Raw genomic sequence first — 11630 nt, 5'->3', positions numbered from 1 at the left:
TTAAAGAGGGGATTTATGGCAGAAGATAAAGAAAAATATATTAAATATTAATGGAAACTAGGCTTGGAATGATACAAATCCAATTTAGTCAAAGAATCTAAACACTTACAGAGAATTTCTGTTCATGTCACACAACATACAGGATCAGATTCCAGGAAAGTAAGCACAGAAGTTAACAAGTAGAATAGGAGAAATCACTGATGAATGGTAATTAACTGTCATTTGGTGGAGGAAAGAGACTCAATTCCTGCTTCCAAATATGTAAAACTATAGATCACACTTTGAATTGGACACCGGAAAAGTATGAGAATGATATTCAGTAAATACGTTCCCAAAAGTGGACACCATTCTGCTAGTATGAAGGAATCAAATATAGGTGATCTACAGAGATGTTGTCAATTGTGACTGTGGAGTTTACAATGAGGCCACATATGAACATGACTATTCATCATCTGTTATGAATTCTGCAAATACTTTCTGAATTCCAAACTTCAGTTGAGAAAATGTTTGCAAAATGTTAATTCCAAAGCCCAATTGCTGTCCAAACATTATACTCTCTTCTCATGTTCACACAAATAAAAAGACATTATGAAGATAAATGCCACTCTTGGAGAACATGATGATTGACGGAAAATTTGGTAGCTATATGGTGTGCCATTTTATGATGCAATAGACACAGAAAATGGAATCACAACATAATTCCATTAAGATTAATTGCAATATTCTGAAGGCATTGCAAATTGTAACAAAACCAACATCTAATGGTATTCCAAACTGGGAGACACTTGTAAATAGGCAGATCCACAGTCAAACAGATGTTCATCACACTAGTTCCAGACAATATAACAAATGAGCCCTCTTGTTCTGAAAATGCACCTCATGGCATTTTTAAAAATCCAATTCTTATGACTGAAGATTTAATTTAACTTAATCTACAGTGAGTCATGCTTGTAACCACTTCCTGGTTGAATAACATCAATTGAAATTTGACCAGACATTTTTCTACTAATGGCTCACTTATGTAATTTCATTGCCCTTTCTATATCAGTAATAAACCACATCAATTCTCAAGCTTTGTATAGGAATTTGAGTTCTAAATATTTGACTTTGCAATGCCCCATGATAAACTGAGCTTAATCTCACACTGCCAACCCAGTACTAAGTGAAAAACTGATATAAACTGTTGCCCCAACCCTTATGCACTGGCAATTGTGTATAGGGGTGGGGCAACAATAGGTAGCGCTTCATCCTACTCCTCAACTATCAACTGCAGTGCAATCTCCTAATAACACCTGTCCTGATTCTAATTTCCCCCTTCAAAGGTGCTGACAGTCTTTTAGATTCACTCTTACAAGGGGTGATTGATAAGTTCATGGCCTAAGGTTGAAGGAGTCAATTTTAGAAAACCTAGCAGATTCATTTTTTCAACATAGTCCCCTCCTACATTTACACCTTCAGTCCAGCAGTTGTGGAGCATACAGATCTTGGACCTCCAGAAACTGTCCACAGATGGGTGATTGATAAGTTTGTGGCCCAAGGTAGAAGGAGATGTTATTAACTTCAAACTTTCTGCATAATCACTCAAAGAGTTGACCTGCATGTACATGTCAAGAGAGCTGTATAATTCATCTCCTTCTACCTTAGGCCATGAACTTATCAATCACCCATCTGTGGACACTTTCTGGGGGTTCAAGATCCATATGCTCCATGACCATTGGACAATGTGTGTAAATGTAGGAGGGGATTATGTTGAAAACTAAATGTGCTTGGATTTCTAAAATTGACTCCTTCAACCTTAGGCCACAAACTTATCAATCACCCCTCGTATCTGCTGTGGTTTTTCTTCCATCTCCAGTATCCAAGAATGTCCTGATACTTTAGCACATATTGCACTCTCAGCCATCCAAATGCAGTTTTTCTCCAAACAGGCACTGGACAAGGCCTGTAGGGACTGTGGAGAGGAATATTTTGTGGCATGTTTTAATGTCCAGGGACAACAACCAAGGCAATGCATTAATGCGATTAGAGAGCATTGGAATTCATAGGAATACATATATAAACATTTTGAATATTATCTTCCAATCTGCCACTATTTCAGCCTGAAGAAAATAAAATATCATATGAGGAAGTTCCATAATTATCTGCTGGTAAAACTCATGTGAATGATGAATGCATGAGTAGAGAACTAATTCACAATTCTTAGCAAATATGCATTCATATTGGAAATACAATGTAACTGTCATTAAGTTTAGGAAGGTTAATTTTTCTAGTTAATGACAGTTACATCATAACTCAAAAAATTGCCAAAATAAACAGTGAAGGACAACTATGATTGATAAATAGGGAAAACCAAATTAATAATTTGGATAATTTGTCAAGGAATGTAAAAACTAAGTTTAAGAGTCTGAATAAGAAATAAAAATTGCAAAAGTGCATTTATATTTTTAAACTGCAAGAATGTAGGCATCACTGGCAATGCTATCAGCTGTTCCCCATCCTCAAGGCCCTTTATGAAAGAGACTGGAGAAACGATAATGGCAAAATAAAGAAAGGACAGAGATAAATATAATGTATCAGTCTTCACTGTACAAGACAAAGAAAAAATGCAGAAACGGTGGGAATTAAATGTCCAATGAATATGCAGAATTTAACAGTATTAATAGAGAGAAGTACTGTAGAAATGAATGACCCTTAGAGACAACTACAGCTTCTCATTTTTAATGACCTGGTAGTAGAAGTAGTGAATGCTATCAAACCATGATATTGCTCAGATTTCAGTTCTCATCTTAAGGGATTGGGGGAGTGGTGGGATAGAAGATAAGGAAAATATCAACTACATGGTTTGACATTAATAAGAGGTAAAACAGTACACTCTATTAGAAATGCAAGGATAGACACTAAAAATCATAGTATTTTGTTCAAGGGTCAAATTATTTGATAATATTATTTTAAATAAACTATTAGGAACTTCCTTAAGGATGCAACTAATAGGGAAAATAAAGGATACGTTCAATATATATGGAAATTCCACTGATTCAGGGTACATGGGATTTTGGGTGAAATATTAGTCTGGATTGAGGATTGGTCATAAATAGAAGACAGAAGTAAACAGCATTTTTTACACTCAGTGACCACTTAATTAAGTAGAGGGGAGGAACCCAATGTAGTCTTCTGCTGATGTTGTTGACCACCTACTTCAAGCTTCAACGTTTTGTGCCTTTAGAGATGCTCTTATGTACACCATGGTTGTAATGTGTGGATATTTGAATTAATGTAACCTTTTTGTCAGTTTGAACCAGTCTGGCCATTCTTCTCTGACCTCTGTCACTAACAAGGCATTTTTGCCCCCAGAACCTGCGCTCACTGCATGTTGTTCTTTTGGTTTTTGCATCATTGTCTGTAAACTCCAGTGACTATTACGCATGAAAATCCGAAGAGATCTGTAGTTTCTGAGATACTCAAACCTCATCCCCCACCCCGAATGGTCAAAGTCATTTAGATCATATTTCTTCCCCATTCTGTTATTTGGTGTAAACAACACCTGAACTTCTTGACTATGTCTGCATACATTTATATATTGAGTTGCTGCCACGATTGTCTGATTAGATATTTGCATTAATGAACAAGCATACAGGTGTGCCTAAAGCGGCTACTGAATGTATTTCAGTGATTTAAAGGCTAGTGTATTGAAGTTTGCTGAAAGTGCAAAGCTAAATGAAATGATAGAGCTATGAGGAAGGTTCAGAAATGGTACAAAGGGACAGAAGCAATTTTAGTGATCAGGAAAGATAGTAGTAAATTGAACTTAATGTTGGAAAACAATATATACTGGTAGGAATAATAGAAAAATGTGATGAATTTTGAAAGGCTAGTGACTAGGAAATGTTGATTTTGGGCTCATTTTAAATAAAGTACAAAAAGGGTAACATGTATATACATGAAGCAATTAGGAGATTAGCCTTTATTGCCAGAAGATTGGAGGAGTAATTGCTTGGAATTTGGTAATACTACAAACAAAGTAACAAATATTTGACATGGTACCCTTAATTAGAGGAGCATATAATTGATTTAGAGAGGGTGCAAGGAGTATCCAACATATTGATTTTTAGATTGAGAATTTATCAAGAGGAGAGTGAATAGAATAGCAGCAAATATTGAATTTAGGAAATAAGTCATCGTATTAATATGTATAAAATACTCAAATTCTTGATAATTTTGTTTTATTCATTTACTGAACATGGGTGTTCTTGGCAAGGCCAATGCTTTATTATCCAGTATAATTCCCACTTGAAGATGCAGTGGTGAGCAGCTGCAGTTCATGTGAAATACCCCCAGAGTGTGAAATGCTATATTTCTAAATCAATGTGATATATTACTCAGAGCTGTTGGTGCTCCCATGTGCCTGCATTCCCAGTATTCTTGGAAATAGAGGTCATGGGTCAGGGAAGTATTGTTGATAAAGTGCTGACAAACTGTCAATCCAGCTTGTGATACTATGTTGGGCAGCATTTCAGAGTAATGTATGGAGAGTAAATAGCTTAGGCATTTGTCCTGGATGATATCCAGTTTCTTGACAGATGTTGAAGCTTATCCAGGCAATTGGAATGTCTTCGCGTGCCTTGTAAAGGGCCAAAAGAAAGAAATTTCCATGGTGAGTTAGTGCCACAGAACACATATTTTAATTTGCCCTTATTACTACAATAAAGGCTGTGCTGTTAAACTCTGGGCAAATGTTGCTCTGGGCTAATATGGGGCATTGATGCTGTTGGTGCTGAACTGGACTATAATGCCATTGAATGTCAAAGGGAAGTGATTAAGCTGTTTATTTAAGGAGATGATAATTGCTTGGCACTTTTTTGACAACCATGTTCTTTACTCTTTATCATCTCAAGCTTTATGTAATCTTGAACTTATCAAATGTGGATGTAGGAAAGAAAGTCAACACAGCAATCATTTGTAAAGCTCCCACCTTAAGATGGGGTGAAGATAATCAGATGAAAATTAATTATTTATGAAACTGCCTTAAATAATTTAAGGCAAACCACTGACTTTGCTTTTCATCTTTTTTTGCATCTAGGCAACACTAACACTGATAGTTTTTCTAGATAACACAAAAGGCACTGGAGGAATTCAGTGAGTCAGGCAGCATTTATCGAGGGAAACGTATTGTTGATGAACTGGGTCAAGACCCCTTATCTGTCCAGATGAATGGTCTTGGCCCAAAATATCAACTATCAATTTCCCTCTAAAGATGCTGCCTGGCCCAGTGACTTCTTCTAGAGCATTTTTTGCTCTCTGGATTTCAGAATCTGTAGTCTCTGATCTTTTTTCTCCCTGATTCCTATTGTTTTCAGTTTTGGCTTGGGCACCCTAATATAAGTCTTCATGCAATTAAGTCCTTGATAATAAATGCCTTAACATTCTTGCCCCACCTCTTGAACTCAGCTCCTTTTTTGTTTATCATGCATTAAGGCCTGGAGCACAATAGTCTACCAAGTGCCTAAGCCCAACATCAATAAGCTGGTTCAATGTGTAGGCAATTTTGATAATAACATCTTCCATCACATTGATGTTTGAAAGAAGTCTTGTGGATCTTATCAGCTGGATTAGATTTGTTCTGTGTTTTTTTGTGACTGAAAATTTTACCATAATTACCATTACGGTTATAAGTATTTTTATTCTCCATTGCTTTAATTAACTGAGTTGAAATTCCCCAGATGATATGATGGGAATTGCACTTACATGCAATTTGACCTCTTGTCTGCTGATCATTAGTACAGTAATGTAATCTCTATACATTGCAGTCTCACATTTACTGTGAGGCAGTTTCTCTTAATTAGAAGGAATGCCTGGACTTTATGGGCTATAGTCACAGAATGAAGGCTTAACAATTTAAGACTAAAATAATCAAGTGTAAAACATTGTAAATCTTTGATGGAATTACTTTAATGGAATTATGGTACTTAGTTGTGAGTATATTTAATGTGATCAATAGATCTGGAGAGGTAAGTTTGGACCAAGCAGCTGAAGCTGAAGTAAAAGAACAACAATGATGTTATAACGGCTAAATAAGGTTAATGACGTATTCCCACTTGTGTTCTACTATACCAATAGCAACATCTACTTTAGTAGTATCTACACATTTTCTTGCTTTCGCCATATCAACTTTTAGCTATATCACAAAAGTACTTTTGACTTCTCCAGTGCGTTCAACACCATCCACCCTGGTCTACTGGGCGAGAAGCTGACAGTGATGCAGGTGGATGCGTCCCTGGTGTCATGGATTATTGATTACCTGACTGGCAGACCACAGTACGTGCGCTTGCAACACTGTGTGTCAGACAGAGTGGTCAGCAGCACTGGGGCTCCACAAGGGACTGTCCTGTCTCCCTTTCTCTTCACCATCTACACCTCGGACTTCAGCTACAACACAAAGTCTTGCCATCTTCAGAAGTTTTCTGATGACTCTGCCATAGTTGGATGCATCAGCAAGGGAGATGAGGCTGAGAACAGGGTGACGGTGGGAAACTTTGTCACATGGTGCAAGCAGAATCATCTGCCCCTTAACTTGAAAAAGACTAAGGAGCTGGTGATGGACCTGAGGAGGGCTAAGGCACCTGAGACCCCTGTTTCCATCCAAGGGGTCAGTGTGGACATGGTGGAGGATTACAAATACCTGGAGATACGAATGGACAATAAACTGGACTGGTCAAAGAACACTGAGGCTGTCTACAGGAAGGGTCAGAGCAGTCTCTATTTCCTGAGGAGACTGAGGTCCTTTAACATCTGCCGGACGATGCTGAGGATGCTCTACGAGTCTGTGGTGGCCAGTGCTATCATGTTTGCTGTGGTGTGCTAAGGCAGCAGGCTGAGGGTAGCAGACACCAACAGAATCAACAAACGTATTCGTAAGGCCAGAGATGTTGTGGGGGTGGAACTTACTCTCTGATGGTGGTGTCTGAAAAGGATGCTGTCCAAGTTGCATGCCATCTTGGAGAATGACTCCCATCCACTACATAATGTACTGGTTAGGCACAGGAGTACATTCAGCCAGACACTCATTCCACCGAGATGTAACACTGAGCGTCTTAGGAAGTCATTCCTACCTGTGGCCATCAAACTTTACAACTCCTCCCTCAGAGTGTCAGACACCCTGTGCCAATAAGCTGGTCCTGGACTTATTTCCACTTGGCATGATTAACTTATTATTTAATTATTTATAGTTTTATATTGCTATATTTCTACACTATTCTTGTTTGGTGCGGCTGTAATGAAACCCGATTTCCCTCGGGATCAATAAAGTATGTCTGTCTGTCTGTTTATGCTCTTGTTCCATTTATTCAATCTAAATTTAGGGCAATGATGGCTCTGGGTATGAGACATACTTCACCACTGAGTTGCTGAGTTCAGTAACTTGTAGGAAACCACCCTTTTGTCAAAACAACTTGCAGCAGAAAATTTGGCAAGTCTATAAAATGATAATTGATTTTATTTATAACTGATAGTAATTTGTCATAATTAGAGAATAATTTGCTGTATTTGAATGAGATATGCTTGGCAAGTGAGCTTGAAAGATTTCAGCAGGAACTTGTGAATGAAATAACCTAAACATATGGAAATGATATAATTAGGAAAAATGTTAAAAGGACATTTAGGATTTTATTTATCCAGAAGTGGTAGGGTCTTGAGCAGTGGAGGAAGAAAATCTCATCAAAAAATAACTTATTTATAGTTTATGGGACAATGAATTGAGAAATGGGGAAGTGGAGTTAGTCTGAGCAATGATTTTATTCAACTTGCATAAACATATGGACTGAATAAATTACTCCCAAGTCAGAAATTTCTGGTTTTAAGAATGAAAATTTAGTAAGCTTTGCAAAGTTAAAATATTACTTCATATAAATGTAGGAAACAGTCTTTTCTTCATTAGTACCATATTTCAGAATCTGCTAATGTTTCTCTAAAAGTTATATCTCATTTTTCTTAGAACTGAAGTGTGCAATTTAGTGATGATTGCATACAACACATAATAAAGCACAGATTTCCATGGAGTTGAGCCAAATCAGGCCAACAATGTCAGCAATGGCATGCCATTCATTCCTGTCCTCCCATGAAATCTATCAGTTCAGTATTTTTGTATGTAGCTCCTTCAGTCAAGCAAGTTCATTCACTCTTAACTAATGACACCCTGCAGGATATTCAACAACTAATCTATCAAAGTGCGTTTACAATGGGTTACTAACGCTACCACCTTCAGAAGTATAGCTTCTGCGTAGCTAATGTTACAGCCAAAAAAACTTAACAAGCAAACAGAAGCTAACAGCTGAGAAATCTTGTTTATAAGGATTTCCTGTGTCTTGATTTTGAGAATCCAGGAAGTTCACTTTGTGTTTATGTTGAGATAACAGCACTGGAATGACTTTCAGCTCTAATCTGCATTTGCTTGTTCAATATTTTCCTTAACTTAAGACACTAGGTACTAAGGAAAGTAACTTGAAGACTATTTTGTTCCATTTAGGAGAGGAAATTTTTGTGGTTTTAGGGCTCTTTTTTTGAAGCTGTAATCAGCTAGAGGGCTGAAACCACCAAAGGTGGTGTCCTTATCAAATCCTTCATATCCCACATCCCTCCCAATTTGTATTGTTATTTACAAGCAGCAGATGATGTGAGCAAATTTCTTCTATCTCACAAATTTATCTTTACCTCTTTTTCATTTTGGCTTAGGAAGTGTGCTCCAGCTAGGAAGTGGAGCAGTAGCCAGAGTACTTTTGTATAGTTTCACAATCCCATACAGCCACTGCACATAATTTGGTGGTAGGTTGTAGGCAGTATTTGCAAATGAAACACAAGGGATGTGTAATCTATTTTTGGGCAGTAGATGACCAGATAATATTGGTAAATTGTTTTAGTAATATCACATGTACCAAGGTACAGTGAAAAACTTTGTTTTGGATCCCATCTATACAGATTATTTCATCACATCTATATATCAAAAAAGTGTAAGAGAAAAACAATAACTGAATGCAGAGTGCATAATGTTATATTATAGAGGTCAGTATGACTTGGGGCAAGTCATAGTAAAAGGCAGAAATGAAAAAGATTTCAGATATTGTAAATCCAATATAGAAAATTTTGGAAATGCCTCAGGCAGCATCTGTGAAAAGAGAAAAAGAGCCAACATTTCAAGTTTGATAACCTTCATCAGAACTTGGAAAGAGAAAACAATTTAGTTTTTAGTTGCAGAAGTCTGGCTAGACAAGGGGAGCCTCTCTGATACAGTGAGATAAAATGAATTAAAGTTGGAGAAACCAAATAGACATATTGAGTGACCATTTTGAAGGTCACTTCATGGAGTGACTCTGAGCTTCTGGCAGCCTGCCACTTTAATTTTCTATCACATACCCATTCTGAACCATCTGTCTGTGGCCACCTGCACTGTTACAACACAGTCTAACACAAGCAAGAGGAACAATACTTCATCTGTCTGGACATATTAGACTCTACTGAATTCTTCAATTCTAAGTAACTCACTCTTTATTTCTAACTGTATGAGAGCTAGCCATTCCTGCCAGCCTTCCATCTGTGAATTTGGCTCATTTCTCTTTCTGATAACATTGCCTGGCCTTCTGCTCTTAGCAACAGTTAAAACATGCAAAGAATCATAGTCTTTCTCTAACTGCCATATCAATTCTAGTGGCTGAAAATCAATACTGAAATACATGTCATTAGGTGTAGGTTATGGTCCATCGGAACTTGGGTAATGGTATTTTTACCATTGTCTTTCAAATCATGCTACTGATTGTGAGATAATGGACAAAAAGAAAAAAATAATTCAAGGAATGACCATAAGTCTCAGGACTGAAACTAAATTCTCTTTCTCTTCAATTGACACTGCCCAGCTTGCTGAGTGTTTTATGTTTTTATTTCAGATTTTCAGTTTTTGCAGGTTTTTTTCATTTTCATAAAGGTATGGGACAATTTTGTGGGTTCCAAAGCTGTATCATATTATACATTGAACTCCAGGCTTAAACTAATAAACTGAAGTTCAAATCTCACAGTAGTTACTTGTGATTTGATATATTAACTCTGCAATTAAAAGGTAGTATATCTAACAAGGGCGATAGTGACAACCTGTAAAAATATCTGGTTCATTATTCATGGTTGTTCATTAGGGAAGGGGATGTGATGTTTTTACCCAATCTGGGCTTTATTCAAAACCCAACTGACCAAATCTGATTCTTAGCTGACTTCCACCTCCATCACCCCTTAATATTGCATGAAAGAATAAGCAAAAAATACAGAGCTAGACTAAAAATGAGTCAATTGTTCTATTAGTAAAACTAGAAATGTCCACTATTTTCCTAAAGCCACTTTGAATTTGGAGAGAAATCTGTGTAATATGATAAAATATCAATATTAGTAAATTACAAAACTTTTAATAACTGCTTTGTAAGTATCCTGTTATTTGTAGATAATGTGTGCAAATTGAAAAATACCATAAAATTAGCACATATTATAAACATTTGCTTAAGGGAAAGCAAGGAAAGGAAAAATTGGAGAAATGTTTAAAATGAACTAGTATGGACAGTGAGGATGGAGAGTCTTCCTTTTACTTTGTATTCTCCTGATCCTAAAAAAATATATATGTTGATTTCTTTTAACTAAGATTCCTGATTCTATTGTCTATCCAACAACAAAGGCTGGGAATGGATTTTTATGAATAAGATGCAGTGTTGTTCACATTATACCCCATTTTTAAATAGTTACTAACCAGAATTATTGTAGTTTGAGAATTACCAGTTATGTGATGTCCTAGACAATGTCTATAGCACATTTAGGACTTATGTTGTTCAGTTTTGATTTATTTTAACTGGGGTAAAAATAAATAATCCATCAACATCTACCTAGCAAAAATTGAGTTTTTACTTATCCCAATGAAATATTGATTTGACAATAATTTTCTACTGTCAACTATGCACATTGTTTTAAGAGTGTGGCTTTCAAAATCGTGTATTATTGTAAAGAGTTCACAAATCACATGTATTTTAAAATGTAATAGGATCCTATAACCAGTGTTATGTCATAGGTAACATGGGGGTGAGAGGAGTTGATAGGTGGCATTACAAAGGAACAACCCATAATACTATATGTCAAATGTCCGTGAATCACTTTGAATGAGCAAGTATTTTTATTGTTATTGCAGTTTATTATAGACCTATTCAGCTTATTATAGACCTAGAAAATGGCTGAATTTGCCTAATTTTATTTGTCTCAATTTTGCCAAAGAGTAAGCAAATAAAAAGCACTTGTGCATGAATAATTCAACCCCCAGAACCAAGATATAGCCCAGCATAAGCCAGTGTATTCAGGAGTGGGGCAGGAGAGACTGTACAACAGCAAAAGAATGCTGTACTTACCAATATTGATTGTAAAGACATTAAAGTAGAAGTCAATTATTGATTTGTGGATCAAGCATAAATCTTTGGATATTGCAATATCCATATATAGTTATTTTCCAGAAATCACTGGTGAAAGACCTGAGATACATTCCAACTCATGTAAATATTTCACAATTTTGATTAAGATTAGTCATTTTGCTACTGACTGAGAACTAAATATTTATGCTTTTA

The sequence above is a fragment of the Hypanus sabinus genome, chromosome 15 (assembly GCF_030144855.1).
Source record: "Hypanus sabinus isolate sHypSab1 chromosome 15, sHypSab1.hap1, whole genome shotgun sequence".
NCBI classification, from domain to species: Eukaryota; Metazoa; Chordata; class Chondrichthyes; order Myliobatiformes; family Dasyatidae; genus Hypanus; species Hypanus sabinus.
This window is presented reverse-complemented; position numbering follows the sequence as displayed.